At 37.0% G+C, this 16,673-nt stretch overlaps 1 long non-coding RNA gene across 1 annotated transcript; it reads right to left on the reverse strand.

Moving 5' to 3' along the window:
* Positions 1–11,918: 11,918 nt before the first annotated feature.
* Positions 11,919–15,384, reverse strand: LOC107838942. The gene is made up of 3 exons (XR_007044083.1): positions 15,170–15,384; positions 14,957–15,082; positions 11,919–14,889 (listed from the first exon to the last, which is right to left on the reverse strand). It is a non-coding gene; the product is annotated as an uncharacterized LOC107838942 (long non-coding RNA).
* Positions 15,385–16,673: the final 1,289 nt, after the last annotated feature.

Raw genomic sequence — 16,673 nt, forward strand, 5'->3', positions numbered from 1 at the left:
TGCCAACTTGGAACTGGGCTAACGGTGCGATGCGGTAAAATTGCATTGCAATACTAGATGGGACCTGGAGTTCACCGCGATGTGGTAGTATCGCTTTGAGAAACTGGAAAAAGGACTATTCTGAATTTGAGACCTGGAGCGAGGCGCCATAATCGTAGAGGCTCATTGGATTTTGACGATTACTATTTTGACCAGCTCTGCGACATGCTGATGGCTCAGGTGGCACACTGCCTTACTAAAAAGGCTCTAACTCTTCGCCCGGGTGTCGGATTTGGGTAAATTTAGTATCATGGAAAGCTTATTCAATTTCTCACATGATTAAAAGTGAAAATTTTGAAAATGCCACATGAAGAATTAGCCCCGATGGTGTTTGAAAATGAAGTTAGAGAGTTTTACTATACGATGGACTTCTCAAGAGATGGGCTGAGCTTAACTGCCAAGTGCTAGAAAAGTCTATCCATCTAGATGAAAAAGCACTGGGAAAGATTTTAGATGTAACTGTTATGGGAGTAAAATATCTTGTAAAGGAGCACCCTACTACTGAATTTATGGTTGAAGTCTCAAAAGTGAGTGGAACTTCAATAGCTATTGTGAAAAAAAAAGTTCTTAATTGGTGAGTTTTAATTAGTATTTGAGTTCATCAACAAACTTTTATTGCCAAGATCAGAGAAAAGGACCATTGCCTCTGGTGTTGACCTGTTCCTGATAGAATGTTTGAGTAAGTTTGAGTTGATAAGCTTACCTGCTCCTATGATAGAACACATTAAGAAAGTAATCTATGAGAAAGAAGGAAAGCATGGGATGTCTTATGGGTACTTCCTAAAGAAAGTGTTTGATCACTATGGAATAATTAAGAAAAAGGAAAGCCCAGGAACAATAAAACAAAAGTTCAGTTTGACAACTTCGGTGGAGAATGAGTGTATTGAAGGGGTGTCAAAATTATTGGTTGCTCAAGAAAGCCTAAACAAAGAAATGGATGAGTTAAGGATCATGTTAGCAGCAAAGGACACTGAAATAGTGCACCTGAAACTACAACATCAGAAGTTATCCTCAGAAGGACCTGGTTCTACTAAATTACGTGCAACAAAAAATAAAAAACTCAAGGCCCAAATTGTAGATTTAACTGGTAGGTACAAGGATTGAATGTTAAAGTAAAAACTCTCACCAAACGGTTGCTAGATGCACATGCTATTAAAAATGAAAGACTAGAAATGATAATCAAATCCTACTCCCTTAAACCCCCTTCTACCCGAATTCTGTTGTGTCTGTCTCTTGAGCCAGTTTCTAGTTCTAATTCCTATAGTGGCCTTAGCAAACAATTGTTCTATATGCTTTTTGGTTCATTGTATTGGTACTGATCTTACTGGATAATGAATGAATTTCTTCTCGAGTGCCTCATATGTTTTCTTTACTTTAAGTTGTTCTTCATGTTAGTGTTGTCCGAGTAGCCATGAGTTAACTAGCTTGTACTTATCTTTACTCTTGGCTTACTGTTAATCCTTTTCAATAATGCCAAAAAAGGGAATGTTGAACTGTGGTGTAAGGATTGTGGTACATGCTGATAGGGGGAAGCAAACATGTAAGAATTATGGTACATGCTGACAAGGGGAAGCAAACATAGGAGAAAACATGCATGCTAACAGGGGGAAGCAACTATAGTGCTCAGTTTTTTTAGCTATAAATGAAAAAAAGAGACCAGGTCTCAATGTTGCATGATGATGATGGAGGAAGTATGATGATAGAGGAAATATTCATCTTCAGGTGGTAATCACATTTATTAAATATGATAAATGTGCATTGATGCTCAAAACTATATGGTTGGTTTGTCATCATCAAAAAGGAAAAAATTTCTATATGTAGTTTTGATGATAAAAAGTTATACTGCAAAGGACCAGGTCCCTGGATGTGCAAGGTACAATACAGCTGGCACGTGTTGTCTGCATAGTTATGCCCTCTTGTGTAACAAACTTACAGGTGCTATTTTCTATTGATTAGGACACCTGATCCAATGATCTTTCAGCCATAATCATCACTCAGCTATAAAAGAAAAGAGATGCCTCTTCATCAAATAGTTTTTTGCAATTACAAAGAGTAAATAGAGGTAGCAAAAACCCTATTTCAACACTGCTCAAGTTCTTAGCTCATTATGTGTGCTTAAATAGAAATTATTCTTGAGTGAGTATTGATTTGTAACTAAACTAATCATGCTATCAGAATGGTGTTTTTGTTTATTGAGAGAAATGCTTAGGTAGAATTACTTAAGCTTGTTGCTGGTTAGAGTTAACCAGTTTTTTAGGGAGACTTGGCAGAGGTGTCAGGGTGTGCTTGCAGTAGAGGCATTTCAAGTAGGAGGAACCTAGATTTAGGTTCACAGTCGAGTCTGTAATCAAGAGTTTGTTTATAGTGGATTGTTTGGTGCTTGTGAGGGCAATCCGTGGTTTTGCCTTCCTTGAGCAAAGGGGTTTCCACATTAAATCTTTATGTTTATTTTTAGCAAAGCCTTTAGTTTTCCAACACTTCACTATTGTTGTATTTTTCCTTTGGTTGAGATTGACTTTGAGGGACCTGGTTTCTCACTTTGTGGTGCAACCCTTAAGGGAACATGTGATGCCCCGGAAAAGTTTTCCATTAAGATCTCGAATGAAAATGTGTTGAATTCTATTCTTTATCGTGATTAATAATTTTTCTGTGTGGAATTTCTGGATATGCGATCCATTGTAGAGCATCGAATAAGCTTTCCAATGATATGTGGATCATCCAAAACGAACACTCGAGCGATGAGTTATGATCATTCCGATCTAACCGTGAATAGTGGTGAACAGTAAATGTGCAAGAAAAAAATACTGAGGCCAGGCGAATTTTAGGTTCAACTTCAAACGATCATAACTCCTTGAACATAATGATCTATGTGAGCTACTATATATCAATAGAAATCTCTGAAAGTCCTCTTTCCAATGAAATTGGTTTCATCCAATTTGGCCATCGGAGCAAAACGTTATGGTCGATCTACTTCAGCCTATCAAACCAGTCCACCAAAGGATAGATTTGACATTATTTAATTTTTTAAGGGTATTTTGGTCATTCCTACTCTAATCCATCCGGGTAAAGGATTTAAGTCCATTAAGAGCATTCAATAGCTCATTTTTCTCCAAAATTTCCTAAGTCTCAAACCCCAACCCTACTACTCCAAATTTCATCCTTCTATGTCTCTTGATTGAACCGTAGAAATTTCAAATTGATTTGGAATTCGAGTTGATCATGTTAAGGGCTATGAGAATTACCCTATATTTTCGTGAATAAAGTTTCGGAGTCGGAAGTTCATATTCATCTTCCATTTTTAAGTATGTGGGGCTTTGAACAAGATTGTCCTTTCGATCTTGTGCCCGGTATTTTTGTTGAATTACATTGACATGAGATTTTACATGTTTTACCATAAATTGGAAATATGGTTTTATATCTTATATTATTGTCCATGAACTATGGGATTATGTCATCTGATATATGTATGATGTTGAGATGGAATTATGTCCAAAAAGTATTTGATTATGAGAGTATGATGATTTAATTTGTTAAGGCTTGATTTATACTATGATTTCACTATTTTCTTATTATGAATTTATATTATTATTGGAAATTCTATATCCCTACTATTGGTTGATGTCTCTAGTACCTTTAAATAAGAATTGGATGGCAAATTGAGAAATGTTGATATTGAAGTTGCAATGAGTTTTGGTATTTTTTGGATGGATTTGATGAGTTAAATTGTTGAAAATATTATGAATCAAGTCTTCATATCCTTGTCCAAATGTCGAGTCAGTTATGGTTCAACGCATTGATACCTTGTTGATGTTGAGGAAGATTAAAATGTTTTGAGCTAAAATATGTTGAGTTAGGAATCACAAATTGATATGATTTGATAAATGAGAAAGAGATTTGGTTTGGTCTTTATAATAGACCCTTGTGATGTTGTGGTGGATTTCCTAACGTGTTCTGAGCTTGTCGGGGAGTAGTACTTAGCACCGAGAGAGAAATTTGGTATTTCTCAAAATCTATGTGCCACCGTAGGGTTGTTTGATGATGATATTATTGGCCAGAGAGCCCGATTGTGATTATTGCAGTTTTAAGGTCGTACTCCCTGGCAAAGAGTATGACGTACCTGCCAACGGGGGTTTTAAACATTGGTATTCCACGTAGCTCACATGGAGTTGTCGGTTATAGGAAACTCCCCTGTCCATAAGAGTCATGTTTATTGAAATACCAAGTCACTCCGAGTTTTGATGTGGTAAGTCGAGTTGCCTATGATGATCTATAATGATTTATGAGATTTTTCTCCATGATTCAATGTCACTCAAGCCAGGTGTGTCATTATGGTCCGTATGTACGTTTTTACAAAATTTATGATATTATTTATATTTTGCATGCGCCCCCACATACTCAGTACGTATCTTATACTGACCCGCATATTTCTCTATGGGCTACATTCTTACCATGATGTAGGTTCAGGTACTCAGCCGCAGCCGCAACAGTGATATCCGAGTGCCGCATCTACGTTCCTTCAGTGGTGAATCCTTATGGTTCGAGGACCAAGTTGCTAGTTTTGGTGTTGTTTTTTTGTGATCCCTTTGCTCTATTGAGTCAGTTGGGGGTTTGTCCCAATGGCTCGGTGATTTTGTTGTATAGTGGCTATGTTAGACTAGTGTATTGTTGGGTTGGTTTGTGTATAGACATTCCCTATATGTATAGTCTAACGATATTCCGTGCCATGTGCGATGTGATATGATATGTACTTATATATATATCCTTAGCGTAGTGTGTATGTTGTGTTGGAACCCAAGGATAGTGTTTTGGCTTAAAGGATTAGCTTGAGGCTACGTGTAGCCTTGGGCACCGTGTAGCATCTCGAGATGATATTTTTGGGCATTACAAACTTGGTATCAGAGCCTAAGGTTGTGAAGCGTCCTAGGGAGTCTGACAAGCCGTGTTACGTAGAGTCTTGAGCATCGGTGTGTAGCGTACCACACCTATGATCAAGAGGCTGCGGGGCATTCTAGGAAAAGTCGTTTCTTTCTTTCTACAAGAGTCTATCATGCTTACAACTATTTCCTTTTACTGTTAATTCATGTGTTCTTATGACAGAAAAAGCCTCCACATCGAGCTCGCAGAAACAACAACCAACCTCAACCCATTGATCCGTTACATGAGATGGTATCCCATGCCAAATTTCGGGCAGCTTTTCAGATGCTAGACCAGGCAGTTACCACCAATACTCAGGCCAACGCTCCACCTCCGCAAGAAAATAATTCGGCAGCAGTACGAAGTCATGACTTTATGCGGATGAATCCGCCAAAGTTTCATAGGTCGGGAGTAGGTGAGGACCCATAAATGTATGTTGATGAAATAAAGAAAATCACACAGATTATGCACGTGACCAAGGAAGAAAGTGTGGAGCTGGCTTTTTATCGGTTGAAGGATGTTGCCTATGATTGGGTGCACATGTGGAATAAGGGTAAAGAGGAAGATACCGCTCCGATGACTTGGCAATTATTCCAAGATGCTTTCTTGGATAGATTCTTTCCTCTTAAGTTATGGGAAGCTAAGATAGAGGAGTTTATGAATTTGAGACAAGGCTCCATGTCGATTAAGGAGTATTGTCTTAAGTTTAATCAGATATCAAAGTACGCTCCCAATATGATGGCTGACTCGAGGACTAGTATGAGCAAGTTTCTAACTGGGGTATCGAGTTATGTGGTGAAAGAATATAGATCTTCTATGATCAACAGGGAGATTGATCTTCCTAGGTTAATGATTCATGCCCAACAGATTGATTCAGATAAGATAAAGAAAAGAAAAAGAGTAAGAGGGATTAAGAGAGTCAGATCGGAGCAATAGGGGTTTGGTCAGACTAGATTCTCTGGAGGGAATCGCCCTCAGTTTCAGAGACGTCCATTTATACCTGCGCCTTCCTTAGCTAGTGCTCCCGTATATTGGGGCAGGTAGTAGCTCAGGAATAGGTCGGTACCTTCCAGGTCTCAGGACAGTGTAAGCAACCGGCCTCATCCTTCTTCATGTGATAAGTATGGTAAATACCATTTTGGGGAGTGTTATATGGGGCAGCGGGGCTGTTTTGGTTGTGGCAAGTTAGGCCACATACTTAGAGACTGCCCGTATGCCAGACAGCAAAGTCGTGATGCCCGTCCCCAGAGTCAGGCTACCAGTGCCGCACCTCCCGCAGCCCGTCCAGTTACTCCTCAGGGTGCTTCATCTAGTACTGCTGGCGGTCAATGCCAGAATTATTTCTATGCTATACCACCACGTCAGAAGCAGGAGAACTCTCCTGATGTTGTCACTGGTATGCTCCGTGTTTTCTATTTTGATGTCTATGTGTTGATGGACCCCGATTTGAGTTTTCTTATGTGACACCTCTGGCTGCTGTAAATTTTGAAATGGATCCTAAACTAATTTCTGAGCCTATTTTGGTTTCTACTCCGGTAGGAGAGTCTGTCATTGCTAAGTGGGTGTATAAGAAATGTCCCATTACTGTCTTTCATCAGGTTATGTATGCTGATTTGATTGAGCTAGATATGGTTGACTTTGATATCATTCTGGGTATGGATTGGATTCACTCATGCTATGCGTCTATTGATTGTCGTGCCCATGTGGTCAAGTTTCAGTTTCCTAATGAACCTATCCTCGAATGGTCCGAGAGTTTTGTGATTCCTAAGGGTCGTTTCATATCCTATCTCAAAGCTAGGAAGTTGATTTCCAAGGGTTGCATCCACCATTTGGTTCGGGTTAAAGACACTAAGTCTAAAACCCCGACCATTCAGTCAATTAATATTGTTAATGAGTTTCTTGATATCTTTCCGTAAGATCTCCCTAGAGTACCTCTTGATAGAGAGATAGAGTTCGGGATTGACCTTCTTCCCAATACTCAGCCTATTTTTATTCTTTCGTATCGCATGGCTCCCGCAGAACTTAAAGAGTTGAAGGAGCAATTGAAAGATCTTTTAGACAAAAGCTTTATCAGACCTAGTGTGTCCCCGTGGGGTGCACCTGTTCTGTTTGTGCATAAGAAAGATGGTTCTTTGCGGATGTGTATTGATTACCGGCAGCTTAATAGGGTTACTATCAAGAATAAATATCCACTTTCTCGAATTGATTATTTATTTGATCAATTGCAAGGTGCGAGCTACTTTTTGAAAATAGACCTCAAATCCGGTTATCACCAACTTAAGGTTAGGGAATATAATATCCCCAAGACAGCTTTCTGAACCCGTTACGATTATTTTGAATTTCTAGTGATGTCTTTCGGGTTAACTAATGCTCCAGCGGCTTTCATGGATTATATGAACTGTGTATTCTGGCCATATCTAGATTTATTTGTATTAGTGTTCCTTGATGATATTCTTATTTACTCCTGAAGTAAGGGTGATCATGTGGATCATCTTCGAATCGTGTTGGAAACTCTTCAAACTCATCGGTTGTATGCTAAGTTTAGTAAGTATGAGTTCTGGCTGAACTCTGTAGCCTTCTTGGGTCATGTTGTTTCTTTCGAAGGTATTAGAGTTGATCCTCAAAAGATAGAGGCTATAAAGAGTTGGCCTAGACCTATTTTTCCATCTGATATTCGAAGTTTCTTGGGTCTAGCTGGTTATTATCGTCGTTTTGTTGAAGGGTTTTCATCTATTGCGTCTCCTATGACCCATTTGACCCAAAAGAAAGTGAAGTTCCTGTGGTCTGAATCTTACGAGAAGAGTTTTCAAGAGTTGAAGACTCGACTCACTTCAGCCCCTGTGTTGATTTTTCCTGACGGTGTTGATCGTTTTGTGGTGTATTGCGATGCTTCCAGAGTCGGTTTGGGTTGTGTATTGATGCAAAAGGGCAAGGTTATAGATTATGCTTCCAGGAAGCTAAAGCCTCACGGGAAGAATTATCCTACCCATGACCTTGAATTAGCTGCCGTGGTTTTTGCTTTGAAAATCTGGAGACATTATTTGTATAGTGTCCATGTCGACGTCTTCACAGACCATAAGAGCTTGCAGTATGTATTCACCCAAAAGGAGTTGAATCTTAGGCAGAGACGATGGTTAGAACTATTGAAAGATTATGATATGAGCATGCTACATCATCCGGGCAAGGCCAATATAGTAGCAGATGCCCTTAGTCAGAAGTCCATGGGTAGCGTAGCATATGTGGAGATTGGTAAGAAGGAGTTGGCCCGTGAGGTACATCATTTGGCTAAATTGGGGGTTAGGCTGTTTGGTGATGCTGATGGTAGTATAGGAGTGCAAAGTGGTTCTGAATCGTCTTTAGTTTCGGAAGTGAAGGAGAAGCAAGACAGGGATTCTACCTTGGTCAGGTTAAAAGAGCCAGTTAAAGACCAAAAGGTGGAGGTTTTCTCCCAAGGAGGAGATAGTGTTTTGAGACTCCAAGAAAGATTATGTGTTCCTGATGTTGATAACTTGAAGCAGAGGATTATGGCAGAAGCGCATGGTATGCGATACTCCATCCATCCTGGTGCTACCAAGATGTACCATGATTTGCAGGAAATCTATTGGTGGAACGGTATGAAGAGGAACATAGCAGAATTTGTGGCGAAGTGTTCCACGTGCCAACAGGTTAAAATAGAGCATCAAAGGCCCATTGGCGTGATGCAAGAGTTTAGCATTCCTACTTGGAAGTGGGAAGAAGTGAATATGGACTTCATAGTTGGTTTGCCTCCTTCTCATCACCACCATGATTCGATTTGGGTTGTCGTAGATCGGCTGACAAAATTAGCACATTTCTTGCCTGTGTATTCATCATATACAGCTGAAGATTATGCTAGAATATATACTCGGGAACTCGTCAGACTTCATGGAATCCCTTTGGCTATTACTTTTGACAGAGGTACTCAATTTACCTCTCAATTTTGGAAATCTTTCCAGAAAGGTCTCGGTACCCAAATCTGTTTAAGTTCTACTTTCCATCCGCAAACAGATGGTCAGGCTGAGCGGACCATTCAGACTTTAAAAGATATGTTGAGGGCTTGTGTGCTTGATTTTAAAGGTAGTTGGGATGAGCACTTAGCATTAATCGAGTTTGCTTACAATAACAGTTTTGATGCTACTATTGGAATGGCCTCGTTTAAAGCTTTGTATGGTAGAAGGTGTAGATCACCCATTGGTTGGTTTGAAGTTGGTGAGGCTGCCGCAACTGGACCGGATGCGGTGTTCAAGGCCATGGAGAAGGTTAAGTTAATTCAAGAAAGGTTGAAAAGCGGCCAAAGTCGTCAAAAATCATACGCAGATGTAAGGAGGAAAGACTTTGAATTTGATGTTGGTGATTTAGTGTACTTGAAAGTTTCACCCATGAAAGGGGTGAAGAGATTTAGGAAGAACGGTAAATTAAGTCCCCGTTACATTGGTCCCTATAAGATTGTGGATCGCATTGGGAAGGTAGCGTATAAGGTTGAACTTGCCCGCGGAGTTATCTAACGTCTATTCGGTTTTCCATATTTCTATGCTTAAGAAGTCTATTGGTGATTCTGTTGTGATTGATCCTTCCGAAAGCTCGGGTATTCATGACAGTCTTTCATATGAAGAGATTCCGGTTGAGGTTTTTGACTTTCAAGTTCGTAGGCTAAGAAATAAGGAAGTTTCTTTGGTTAAAGTGCTTTGGCGAAATCAATCCGTGGAGAGTGCTACTTGGGAAGCTGAAGCGGATATGCGCGCTAAATATCCCCACCTCTTTCCTACGAATCCTGAGCATGTCAAAGGTATTGTTCTCTTTTGATTTAATCCTTATTGCTATGTTTATCTTGGTTCGTGTGTTTTCTACGATATCCAAAAAAATCTAGAATGGAGAATATGCTTGGGCAAGATGATTTTTCTCTATATACTCATTTTCATAGTATTCTTGACCTACCTATCAACATTCGAGGATAAATGTTTCCAAGGAGGAGATGATGTGATGCCCCAAACAAAAATTTCCGTTAAGATCTTGGACGAAAATGTGTTGAATTTTGTTCTTTATTGTGATTAATAATTTTTTTGTATGGAATTTTTGGATATGCGATCCGTCATCGAGTAGAGCATCGAATAAGCTTCCCAACGATATATGTATCATCCAAAACGGACACTCGAGCGATGATTTATGATCATTCCGATCTAACCATGAATAGTGGTGAACAGTAAATGTGCAGGAAAAAAATACTGAGGCCAGGTGAATTTTAGGGTCAACTTCAAACGATCATAACTACTTGTACATAATGATCTGGGTGAGCTACTATATATCAACAGAAAGCTTTGAAAGTCCTCTTTCCAATAAAATTGGTTTCATCCAATTTGGCCATCGGAGCAAAACGTTATGGTCGATCTACTTCAGCCTATTAAAACAGTCCACCAAAGGACAGATTCGATATTATTTGATTTTTAAGGGTATTTTGGTCATTTCCACTCCAATCCATCCGGGTAATCCATGGATTTAAGTCCATTAATAGCATTCAATATCTCATTTTTCTCCAAATTTCCTAAGGCTCAAACCCCAACCCTACTACTCCAAATTTCATCCTTCTATGTCTCTTGATTGAACCGTAGAAATTTCAAATTGATTTGGGATTCAAGTTGATCATGTTTAGGGCTTCGAGAAGCATCCTTTATTTTCGTGAATAAAGTTCCAGAGTCGGAAGTTCATATTCATCTTTCATTTTTAGGTATGTGGGGGTTTGAACAAGATTATCCTTTCGATATTGTGCCCGATATTTTTGTTGAATTACATGACATGAGATTTTACATGTTTTACCATGAATTAGAAATATGGTTTTATATCTTATATTTTTGTCCATGAGCTATGGGATTATGTCATCCGATATGTGTATCATGTTGAGATGAAATTATGTCAAAAAAGTATTTGATTATGAGAGTATGATGATTTAATTTGTTAAGCCTTGATTTATACTATCATTCCACTATTTTCTTATTATGAATTTATATTTGATATTGGAAATTCTATATCCCTACTATGGGTTAATGTCTCAAGTACCTTTAAATGAGAGTTGGATGGCAAATTGAGAAATGTTGATATTGAAGTTGCAATGAGTCTTGGTATTTTTCGGATGGTTTTGATGAGTTAAATTGTTGAAAATATTATGTATAGAGTCTTCATATCCTTGTCCAAATGTCGAGTCGGTTATGGTTCAACGCATTGATACCTTGTTGATGTTGAGGAAGATTAAAATGTTTTGAGCTAAAATGTGTTGAGTTAGAAATCACAAATTAATATGATTTGATAAGTGAGAAAGAGATTTGATTTGGTCTTTATGATAGACCCTTGTGATGTTGTGGAGGATTTCCTAACGCATTCTGAGCTTGTACAGGAGTAGTACTTAGCACCGAGAGGGAAATTTGATATTTACCCAAACCTATGTGCCACCGTAGGGTTGTTTGATGATGATATTATTGGTCAGAGAGCCCGATTGTGATTATTGCAGTTTTAAGGTCGTACTCCCTGGCAAAGAGTATGACGCTCCAGCCAATGGGGATTTAAACGTTGGTATTCCACGTAGCTCACGTGGGGCTATCTGTTATAGGAAACTCCCCTGTCTATAAGAGTCATGTTTATTGAAATACCGAGTCACTCCGAGTTTTGATGTGGTAAGTCGAGTTGCCTATGATGATCTATAATGATTTATGAGGTTTTTCTCCTACATTTCCTATCTAAGATGTTATGAGTTGCATGATTCAATGTCACTCAAGCCAGGTGTGTCATTATGGTCCGTATGTACGTTTTTACAAAATTTATGATATTATTTATATTTTGCTTGCGCCCCCACATACTCAGTATGTATCTTGTGCTGACCCGCATATTTCTCTATGGGCTACATTCTTACCATGATGTAGGTTCAGGTACTCAGCCACAGCTGCGATAGTGATATCCGAGTGCCGCATCTACGTTCCTTCAGTGGTGAATCCTCATGGTTCGAGGACCAAGTTGCTAGTTTTGGTGTTGTTGTTTTGTGATCCCTTTGCTCTGTTGAATCAGTTGGGGGTTTGTCCCAATGGATCGGTGATTTTATTGTATAGAGGCTATGCTAGACTAGTGTATTATTGGGTGGGTTTATGTATAGACATTCCATATATGTATAGTCTAACGATATTCCGTGCCATGTGCGATGTGATATGATATGTACTTATATATATATCCTTAGCGTAGCGTGTATGTTGTGTTGGAACCCAAGGATAGTGTTTTGGCTTAAAGGATTAGCTTGAGGCTACGTGTAGCCTTGGGCACCGTGTGGCGTCTCGAAATGATATTTCGGGGCGTTACAGAACAAGATGTCATTGCGAGTGGCTGACCCGCTACACCCTAGAAATCTATAATTAGATGTTGATTTAAGAGTCTACCCCCTGTCCTCATCTGAAGATTATTTGGAGTATCAGATAAGATACTGGCTTGAGCAGTACCTTCTAGTAAACCAAGAATACAAATAATAGTCCTAGAGATAGGTGTAGCCATAAATTCATCTAAGTTACATCATATCCTCCCCTTAAAGCCAACTCATTTCCTAAAAAATACTCAATCTCGATAGATGTTGCTTTGAATAGGGCAATCCAGCTACATGTGCAATGAGATACCAGATGACTATATGAAATTGTAGGATTCTTTCCATACTTCAAGATCCATAATATAACAAGGTCCAATATAACGAGAAGCCCGAAAAAGGACTTATGCCCTTGGTCCTAAACTAGGATGCCTAAAGTTTGAGGGTAGTTTAATATTTTCCTTAAAAATAATGAACCATAGTATAAATAAGTTATTAGGTCTCTTTTTGAGATAGATTACTTTGGATGGTTAGATAAAGTTGCTCTTTCTGTGAGTTAGTGATTTGTCATATATTTCTTCTTGACCCTCTCTTGAATAACTATGAGTAGTAATCCATGTATCAGTTCATGTCTCTTTTTGTCTTTGGATTATATCTTGTATTTGAATGTTAATATAATTAGTTCTTATATTCTCCTAATTATTTCTTTGAGTTAATTGATTGCATTGTAATTCTAGATTAACCCTTTCTTTCTTCTTATTTTAGATTTAAGATTATTGATTATATCTTTATATGTCTAGGTACTTAATTACTTAGATGTGCATTTATCCTATCAATTCTTTTAATCTTCCTACTCTTTTTATTATTTTCTATAAATGTTCTTGGTGTTCATCTGGGGTTGAAGAACCCATCTTTAATTTCTTTAAATGCCCAGCTCATTTCACATCAATGTGCTCTCACTCTAACTAGTGTTGCAACACAACATTTGCCCCTACCTCGACCTCGACCTCAACCTCGCCCACGTGCCACGACTTGGATAGTATATGTAGGTGCAAGTGTGGGATCTCGACCCCTAGCAATGAGTAGATCGTATCCTTGCCATCTATGAGAGAATGCATTAGAGGTTTTTAGTAATTGATGGAATTAAGTATGCATAGCAAGAAAGAAAGAACATAATTTTTTTAAATTTCTATAGCACCTCAAAGATATGTAACAGACGTCTATGCACTGATTCACAAACCTTTACTAGAAATGGCTCGCACTTATGATATCAATGATGCATACCCTGATATCAAGTTGTTATGATCTAAAAATTTAGACCATGGTTTCACCTATTCCAATCCTATCGATAGATAGGAAAATCCTTAAACCTTGAGTAATCGCACGCCCCAATCTCGGGAGGCGCAAGTGGCATCTAGTTTCACATTTGACCCTGAGCTAATTTAAAAATAAAAGTTAGTATACATAGTCATAGTATTACTTTCTGTATAATTTTTTATCTAACTTATATAGCTTTGTTGAGCCTTTTACTCAACTTATTCTGTAAGATCTAACTCATTCTTCCACTTTTTATGTGGATTGCTCAAAAGATATCATTTTGAGTCACTCGCACATCTATTTTTTGGCCTTCAAATAAAATTTAATCAAATATAATCAATAAAATTTAGTCAAATTTATATAAGCATATAAATTAAAAAATTAATAATATTACTTACCAATTTCTTTCTTTGTACCTCTAGTGAGCAATAGGCACCTTTTGCAGACCTTCTGGCTTTCTTTGCTTTATCAGACTAAGTCAAAACTCAAGGATCCTCTAATATGTTTGAAGACCCTTGTAAAGTTCAAGAGAAGACAATTATGCTTCTTTTTATGTTGTTAGCATCCCCAAATCAGTCTGACATTTTGGAACTAGCCTTCTTCTCGTAAGTCATGCACGAAAAAAATAATTACATTTTGAAAGCCAAATACACAATATCCGCAAACCAACTGCCTGACGTTAGATATATTCTTATGAGTTTCACATTTGACCCTGAGCTAATTTAAAAATAAAAGTTAGTATACATAGTCATAGTATTACTTTCTGTATAATTTTTTATCAAACTTATATAGCTTTGTTGAGCCTTTTACTCAACTCATTCTGTAATATCTAACTCATTCTTCCACTTTTTATGTGGATTGCTCAAAAGATATCATTTTGAGTCACTCGCACATCTATTTTTTGGCCTTCAAATAAAATTTAATCAAATATAATCAATAAAATTTAGTCAAATTTATATAAGCATATAAATTAAAAAATTAATAATATTACTTACCAATTTCTTTCTTTGTACCTCTAGTGAGCAATGGGCACCTTTTGCAGACCTTCTGGCTTTCTTTGCTTTATCAGACTAAGTCAAAACTCAAGGATCCTCTAATATGTTTGAAAACCCTTGCAAAGATCAAGAGAAGACAATTATGCTTCTTTTTATTTTGCTGAGCATCCCCAAACCAGTCTGACATTTTGAAACTAGCCTTCCTCTCGTAAGTCATGCACGAAAAAAATAACTACATTTTGAAAGCCAAATACACAATATCCGCAAACCAACTGCCTGCCGTTAGATATATTCTTATTAGTTAATATAAAATTTTACTAAATAATAAGTAAATTATGTGTACCTTAAATTGACTAAACATGACTTGCCATGTCCTTACTGGAATTTCGTTCTACGATGGATAAGGCTGATCATAAAGACTTCTAATGTTCTCTTTCAGAACATCTATGCTCTCTTTATCTGGATAAAACTTATGAAAAGGAAATAAAAAATTCAACTCTTTCAATGATTAAGATTATCTAAAATTGAATAAATCAATTATGAAAAAGAAACTTACCCAGATCCATCAGGCACGACCATCATCCTACAAAGTATGTCCTTGTATTCTGGTTGTACTTAATCATTTTCCGGTGTTGCCGCATCATGTGTTGGTACCGAAAGTCTATAAGGCTGGGTCAATGGTGGAGTAGATGTTTGTGAGTCTGACTCAGTGCAAAATTTATTTGACTCTAAAGTTTGTCTGGTTTTTTGAGAAACTTTAAAAATCAAATTTTAAAATTTATTAAAAACTTATTTTTGAGTCGAAATACAGCTATTGATTTCTTTTATAATTTTAGAACTTATCAACATGGGTATGGCCATATGGATTGTGGTGTAATGGTGAGATTATTTCATCTTTAATAGGTTTTGGGTTCGAGTTTTGGTATAGAGAAAATTTTATTGGAAGCATCACCTCAGAATGGGCCCTGCAGTATTCTATTCGGATTAGTCGGGACTCTAATACAAGTACCAAACACCGAATGAAAAATAAAGAAAAAATAAAACTTATCCGAAACTTTTTTATTTTATTAAAAAAATTCATCTATTTATGAACCCACAACTAATTCATATCTATCATTTTAGGTCATCTGACATGGAAATGCTTGCTCATTATGAAGATAATGTTCATTGAATGTGAAAAGATTAAATTAAAGAATAGTGAATTATTATTGTTTTTATTAATATTTTTTTACTAATGAATTTTTTTCAAGTCGTAACTAAATGTAATTTGACAAATTGCAGCTAGCAAATGTTATTAGTAATTTTTACTAAAATATCGTGTTATAATTTTAGAATAATTTATATCTAGTTCATTTGAAAAATGACAATTTTGTGCTAAACTTATAGATGTTTTTGACAAATTTAAAACTTATGAGTATAAGACATGTTTCATATTTAAAAAAAAAAAAAAAGTGAATATGTTTTCAAAAACTATGACTAAATACATTTTAAAACTTTAATTCAAACTTCACTCGAATCTAATTTTCTAAAAATATGTGAGAATTTTTGTTAAACACTAGCTAAATACTCTCTTTATTAAGAATTACTGGACAATTTCAGGTCTTACATCTTGTGTCTAGAAATAAAATTGTTGGATAAACAGCTGAAAGCTCCAAAACTTTTTATTTTTTGTCATTCTTAATACCCCGCGAAACTTTGAAACTGAAATACTAACAGACAAAAATAAATAGATAAATAATATCCCAGTGACACTGCCGACACTCTTACTTCATAAATATTAAACATTAGGATGCATTTTCGAACTCATTTCCTCTTAACTTTTATTTCATTTTTGATAGAAATGTTTACTCTTAATGTGGGATTTCCCAATGAAAATTCGAATTGAATTACCCTAAATAGCGGACTTTCCAGTGAAAATCCAACTTCTCAACGAAAATTTGAATTGTTTACCCTAATATGGGATTTTTTCGTGAAAATCCAAATTAGTAAGCCCCCAAATAAATATTGAAGATTGGATGAAAAATAAAAGATAAAAATAAAAAGACTTTCAAATTTCCTCC

This window comes from Capsicum annuum, chromosome 8 (genome assembly GCF_002878395.1).
Source record: "Capsicum annuum cultivar UCD-10X-F1 chromosome 8, UCD10Xv1.1, whole genome shotgun sequence".
NCBI classification, from domain to species: domain Eukaryota; kingdom Viridiplantae; phylum Streptophyta; class Magnoliopsida; order Solanales; family Solanaceae; genus Capsicum; species Capsicum annuum.